Below are 6,991 nucleotides of genomic sequence, written 5' to 3' on the forward strand. Positions count from 1 at the left end.
ATTCCCTTGTGTATTATTGCCAATACTGGCTATACATTATCATGGTTATGAGGTTTTGTGCATAACGTTTTATAATTCTGATTATACCCCCATCTTACAAAATCCTATTTGACAACCTGAAGATAGGAAGGATATAGTCTTATGGTTTTTCCTTCATTGCTTTTATCGCGTTACTTTTATTGCACATAGAAATAGTAACTATTTTCTGAAAATTTACGCAAGGCTTAAAGATGACAAAATCTTCTAAGGAGATAATGTTCTAGGATCGAAGTATTTACTTACATGTAACAATTCTCAACATATGGAGCCTCAATGCAGGTGATGCTGGCTGAATGATATCACTTACTCTATTCTTATAACGGCCAGTGAAAAGTATTTCCTCATAATCTATTCTGGGAAGTTCACGACTAAAACTTCGTACAGGACTTGAGAAGTGAAAAAATCATAAGGAGTAGTACTTTCTTGACCTCTTGATTTTATTATTACATTGCTTGTTGCTTGAAGATTATAATTTCGGGCTCCCAATACCCAAAATAAGGTTTTCTAATTTTTTTCATATTGAAGCAGGCCTTGAACTCTTTTATCAAGGCAAAGAAGATGGTGTTCCTTTCAGTCTGATTATGTGTAAATGTCTTATAAGTACGTCCAACGAATTAGCTAGTTTTTTTACGATTGTTTAGGCTAAGCACCCGATGATTCTATAAAGCTTTTTTTTTTTTTTTTAAATACATTGAATGTACACTTATCAATGTCATCTTCTGGTCAATTTTTTTGTCATCCATATATTGTAAAGGTGAGACATGATAGTATTTAATTACTCGTTTTAATGTCTAGACTGATACAGTGATCCGTCAATCTAAATGACCTGATTAATGACTTCTGCATCATTTTGGAGTTTAAAATTCAAAGCTTAATTAATCAAGGACATTGTTCTAGGCTATTCATTGCTTGGTTATCATTAATTATAAATTTTTAATTATTTCTTTTTTCTAGGAATATGCTACCGAAATTTGAAAAGGCTTCTACCATTGGCGAACCTGTTCAATCCATCAAGTCTAGATGACCACAAATTGTTAGTAAATGGTAAAAGGTGCCCTTTTCCAACGTTGATTGTATTTTATACAGTGATCACTCTTGAGCTGAATCACTCACATCAAGTAGCATTTACATGATTCTACCTATATATTAGATGATGTCCAACTTCCTGATTTTGTCGTTGTTGGCAAGAGATATTAAGCTAATCTGTATTATTCACACGGTGATAGATGCATAGAGCCATCAACTAATGAGCCAGGCATTGAGGTTTTTCTACTCTATCCTACCCTGCCCTCTTCATTTCTTGGTTAGGTCTGTCCTACCTTACATCTAAGAAACAAGTAAACTTAAGATGTATTCTGCCTAAAATTAGTGATTTTGCTGGTTTCTAAGGTAAAATTATGAACTTGAGGTTACAAGTTCAAACCTGGTCCCTTTTTTATTTGGCAAAGTCTTTCCACTATAAGAATTCCTCAATCGGGCGACTGAAATAGGCGACTGCTGTTAATAGTCGCCAATTTGGCGACTGGGAAAAAAACTTGACCGACTGACATCAGTCGCCAATTTGGCGACTACGAAAATCACACTAATATTTAAATTTGGCGACTGATTTTTAACTCGGGCGACCAACATCAGTCGCCAAATTGGCGACTACCCCTACCAGTCGCCAATTTCAGTCGCCAACTTCTTTAATAGAGCAGAACACGGGTTCCTCTCCCACATTCATACACTTTACCAAAAAAAAAAAAAAAAACGACTCAAGCATTACCGGATTCCGCCACAACCACCACCCACTACGCCAAATCTAGCCATCAATAATGAGCGTATCACAACGGTTTAAGGAATAAAGTAATGACACTTAGATTACCGTTTTACAAATATTGGCGGAAACCTAGACCGCGCTAATAAGAATAATGGTTTCCCTCGAAAACCGTTATTATAATGTGACACTCTTATAGAATCACTCTTATCAACGGTTGTTAAACAACCGTTACCAGTTTAAGAAAATGGTATTTCGAAAACAATTACTAAATTAACATTAGTAACGATTTGTGGTACCCGTTGTTATGTTATAGCTACGGGTTTCTTGTAACCGTTATCATTTTCTATTATGAAAGAACGGTTTTTCAATTCAACCGTTGTCACTATTTGATTAGATTTCTCAGTTTGACCACTGCATGCAAAACTTCAGAACTTGAATAAATATTCAATTTGACCAATAATATTCAATTTGACCAAAATAGTTTTATAAATATGTCTTCATAATGTTTTAGGTCAAAATCAAAATTATCAAACATTTACTCTTTAATTTCTCTCTAAATTTCTCTCTAGATAAAATATGGCTGGTGTACCGGAGCTATAATCACGTTCTCGTTACGCACAGCCTTTTACTTCTATTCTCTATAATCTCCAGTTCATTATGATGAGAATGGAAAGGGTTTAAACCCTGATTCTGGGTGGTTTACGCAAATGCTTCATGACTCCGGTTTCACCGCGGTTAAAAAAGTGTACCCTCTGTCGACAAACAAGCAAGGTTTTGTAGGCTCCGGTTTTATCGAGTTTGACGAAGCCAACTGCCATGATAGTTTTCGCCAGGCAAGAAAATTAGGGGCTAGATTTGCGGGGGAAGATCCAGGGAAAGAGGACTTCTATTCGGATGATAGACAAAAAGGCCCTTATCTATGGGTTGCGACCCATCTTGATCATCATCTGCTGAGACATTACAGGAGGCATCACATTCTTGCCACCATGCCTATGTGTAGATACCTCATTTCTGCACCTCCCGCAAATCACCCGGTGATGATTGGGCCGCATGTTTGGTACGCGGAACGATTTGTGACAGTTCGTAAGTTTATCATCAAGTGATTGCTCAAATACTGATGTCTACCTCTTAATTGTCATCTACGCGCCGATACGGTCGTTTTGACAATAATTAGAGTACATTTGGAGTCCGGGCCAAAAACCGTCTCCATTTTCTGATAACCGCTAAAACCCGAGTCAGAATGTTCTGAAATGTTCCGAATATTTCTATTCCATATTTCACAATCTTTTAATCTTTGGTAAAGGATTTCCCGTAATATTCACACAAAATATTAAGGAAAATAAGATTAATCCGTTATTCCATAAATTAAGCACGGAAATCTTTCTTCCGCATGAGGAAACCACCTGGGAACAGACGCAGCAGGTGCTGCGCCTCTTCCAAGGGACGCAGTGCCTGCTGCGCCTCTTCCCTGGTCCTTTTCTGCGTATTTTTCGTATCTTTTCATATCTTTTCGAGATTCACTTCCAAAGTTTCTCCGAAAACCCTAATTACTTCACGTGATTAGTATAAATAGGAGCCTTCGCTCCTCATATTTCTCACGCGAGTGTCCGCCCTTCTCTTCTCCCTTTGCATTCTAGACCACGTTCTTACTTTTTGGCGTCTACGTGCTTGAACATTCGACCACGTAAGCTCGGATCCTTCTGAGTACCAGCCTCATTTGCATGAGCGACCAATTTGACCAACTCCACCATAATCAACTTAATAAATCTTAATCGTTTTCCTCTTACGAGGGCACTTTCGTTACATTCAAGTCGAGCATCACTAAAACGTTAACTTAGTTCATCTCGTTTCATCAAACATGTAAGTCTGAGGGTGTAAATCCCTATTTTTATTGTTGTTATTTACTTTTTGTATCATTAATGTAAGATTTATTTCGAGAATACTTCTAAAACCGATTTATAAAAGCCTTTGTTTAAATCCCTTTTTACGGATTATCAGAGAACAACCGTCGAGAAAGGACGCAGCAACTGTTGCGCCTCTTCGAAGGGACGCAACACCTGCTGCGCCTCTTCGTGAGGCTGCCGCAGTTCCTGCTTCCTTTCTTCTTCCTTCGTCCTCTGTCAATTCGTTGTTTTTTGTTTGTTTTCGTTTGTTCTTCAATTTCTTGACATAATAGCATAATAATTTCACATGTACATTGTCCATCATCATTAATACATATAATTCATCATTAATTCCCGACTTAAATCCCTTATAACCAATATTTGCGGGTTTTCGTCATTAAAATCAATCCGGGTTGTAAAGATTCGATTCTTTCATATTGAGTCTCTGGAATTCGATCTTTGGTATATTTCCACATGTGTATTGTCGTATCCGTCATTAATTCGTCATTAGTTCGTTATATTTACCCTATTTAGTTAACCGATGTCACTAATCAATCTTTCATTCATGTAATTAATTCATCCGCATTCGTTTCATCCATGTTTTATCGCTTTTATGACTCATTCGCATGTAACTAACCTATTAATCACTTTCATCCGAGTCGAATATCATAATCAATCATTAAATTTACCTAAGAATATTAACGATTTGCAGTTCCGGCTTCACAGCCAGAACTCAGCCTTGGAACAGACGCAGTAATTGCTGCGCCTCTTCCAGAGGGCGCAGCTCTGCTGCGCCTGTTCCAGGTTGACTTTTGTCTCTGAACTTCCGACCTGCTTTGACCTAGTTTAATTAGTTTACGTATTTAGTTAACTATTAATTGTATTATCGCCTAAGTCCTGTTCGTTTATTCCTTTATTCTTTTCTTTCCCAAATTATCCGTTTTGAAAGTATTTTCGACATAAATCATTGAATCCGATGTAATTATTGTAATTTTCATTATTGTATTTATCATTGTATTTCTTTTCTTGTACCATTTGTATGCCTTCACATGTAATTGAGCTTAAGTCCCTACTTCGACCTAATTGTTTGCTAATTAATTGTTCAGCGACTTAGTTAATTCTTCACATGCTAGGATCAAAACTTGGATGTTGCATTGCATGCATATAATCGACAATATATCAAGTATAGACAATTTCCCTAATCATTAGTAGAGGCCGCTATCGAGGCGGGCGGGATTAGGTGTTCGATCAAAAGAGCTTCCTAATACGTACCCTCACCCCTTACTCCAGATCTCTGTGAACATCCGTGTTCATTGGCATCCACGAGAGTCATTCTAGACATAGAATGCTAAGGGTAACGAGTTCTTGGTGTTCATGTCACTACTTTGTGTCTTGACATGGCATGAAGTATTCGAACGGTTTCCAATTTTCCACAATAAATTGGTGGCGACTCCACAAATGCAAACGCTTGTTCTCCTCCCAAGTGCCTCGAGGGCCCGCGTCCACAGTTTTGCGACTCCGTTGGGGATAATACACTTACGTGTAGCCAAGGGTGAAACTTGAACAAGGTTAGGGAATAGTTTGTACAAGACAATTGTCGGTTTTCATAACTCGGTCTTCCTAGATCATTTTAATTGGCCTTCCTAGGCCCAACCCAACCCATTCGACCAATCGTCCCGTCTAAATGGTCCTAATTCTTATTTGGGCCTAAGGATGGATATCGATTGACGTCATCCATACCATGGTACTTACTCTTGTTTGTATCAAGGACTTTCACTACTTGAGGAAATGGACTAGGAATCGGCCTTACTCTTGTTTGGTACGAGCCTCTCCACAGACTTCGGGTTTTATCGTTTGGTATGGCAACCCACCCTTTAAACCAAAACCCTTCTAAATGCACTCAGCATCCCGTTATAATTCTTGTATAAATGTTTGTACCTTACGTGATCATCATTTCTAAACGAAACCATGACGATTTTGTAAAATCAAAATCCTTTTAAAGTGTAAATTTCGAAAAGGCCAATAATTAGCGCAAAACCGAGTCAAAACTCTGTCCATTTGTCGAGTCAAATTTCGGGCCCAAGCCCATTTCAAAACCTCACTTCGAGTCCACTCCTACAACTACACTAAAGTTGACTAGGACCAACATTTTTCAAATCTTGTCATTTCTTCAAAAGCTCACTGACACAAGTGGCACACACCGACTTCACGAGTCAAAACATTTCTTTCTTAGTAAGTGTGTTATAATGGTCGATCGTGTTTTGATTCGTCGTCGATCTCTTATCCAGTTTCCAAGATGCCTGAAACAAGCGACGTGAACTTCAATCAACTCCAGGATAGTAATGATCGAATCCTAACGGCGCTAGCTCAACTCCAAGTTACTCAAGACCAAGTGTATGATCGCCTTGACACCATCGAGGGCCGGATCTATACCGTAGAAATGAGGTTGCCTCCTCGGGAAAGTGAAGTCGTTGATGACTTCGTGAATGACTTCAGGGACGAAAACCCTCCCATGGGTATGACTGCAGCTGAGAAACGACTCCAATACTTAGAGGAGCAATTGATGTATCTTAAAGGGGATGACATTTATAGGGAGAATAATCGCAAGTATGAGGCCGTGAGTTCCAAATTTCCAACCAACTTCAACATGACGGATATCCCTAAGTTCAAGGGGCACGAAAACCCTTTGAACCACATCCGTGCTTTCAAGGACTACATGTCTATCAAAGGCATCAAACCCGAGTTGTTCTTAAGGATCTTTCCTTCATCGCTTGACACCATCCCAAAGAAATGGTTCTACTCTCTAGAACACAAGAAAATCGCCACTTGGGAAGACGCCGCGATCGAGTTTGCTAAGCAATATGCGGATAATGCTGAGATCCAAGTTAACATGCGCACTTAGGAGGTTCTTACCCAAAATGACAAAGAAGGTTTCACCGACTTCCTAAGTAGGTGGAGGAAGACTAGTACCCAACTAGTTGAACGCCCGGATGAGGCTACCCTCGTGGAGAAATTCGTGGACAACCTGAAGTCCATCTATGCAAATCACTTGAGATACCAAAACATCAAAACTTTCAAAGACTTAACTGTACTAGGAACGAGGATCGAAGATGACATCCGTAAAGGGCTCTTGTCTAAAACGGTAGGTTGAGGATATCAAGGCTCAACGAGTCGTTCCTACGGCTCCACTAGCAAGACCGATGAAGTTAACCTCCTCGAGCCATCTAAGAAGAGTACCCCACCAAGGAAATTTACAAATCTGGGGGACACCTACTCCAATGCTCTAAAAAGGTTAATGAAACAAGGCAAA

This window comes from Silene latifolia, chromosome X (assembly GCF_048544455.1).
Source record: "Silene latifolia isolate original U9 population chromosome X, ASM4854445v1, whole genome shotgun sequence".
NCBI classification, from domain to species: Eukaryota; Viridiplantae; Streptophyta; class Magnoliopsida; order Caryophyllales; family Caryophyllaceae; genus Silene; species Silene latifolia.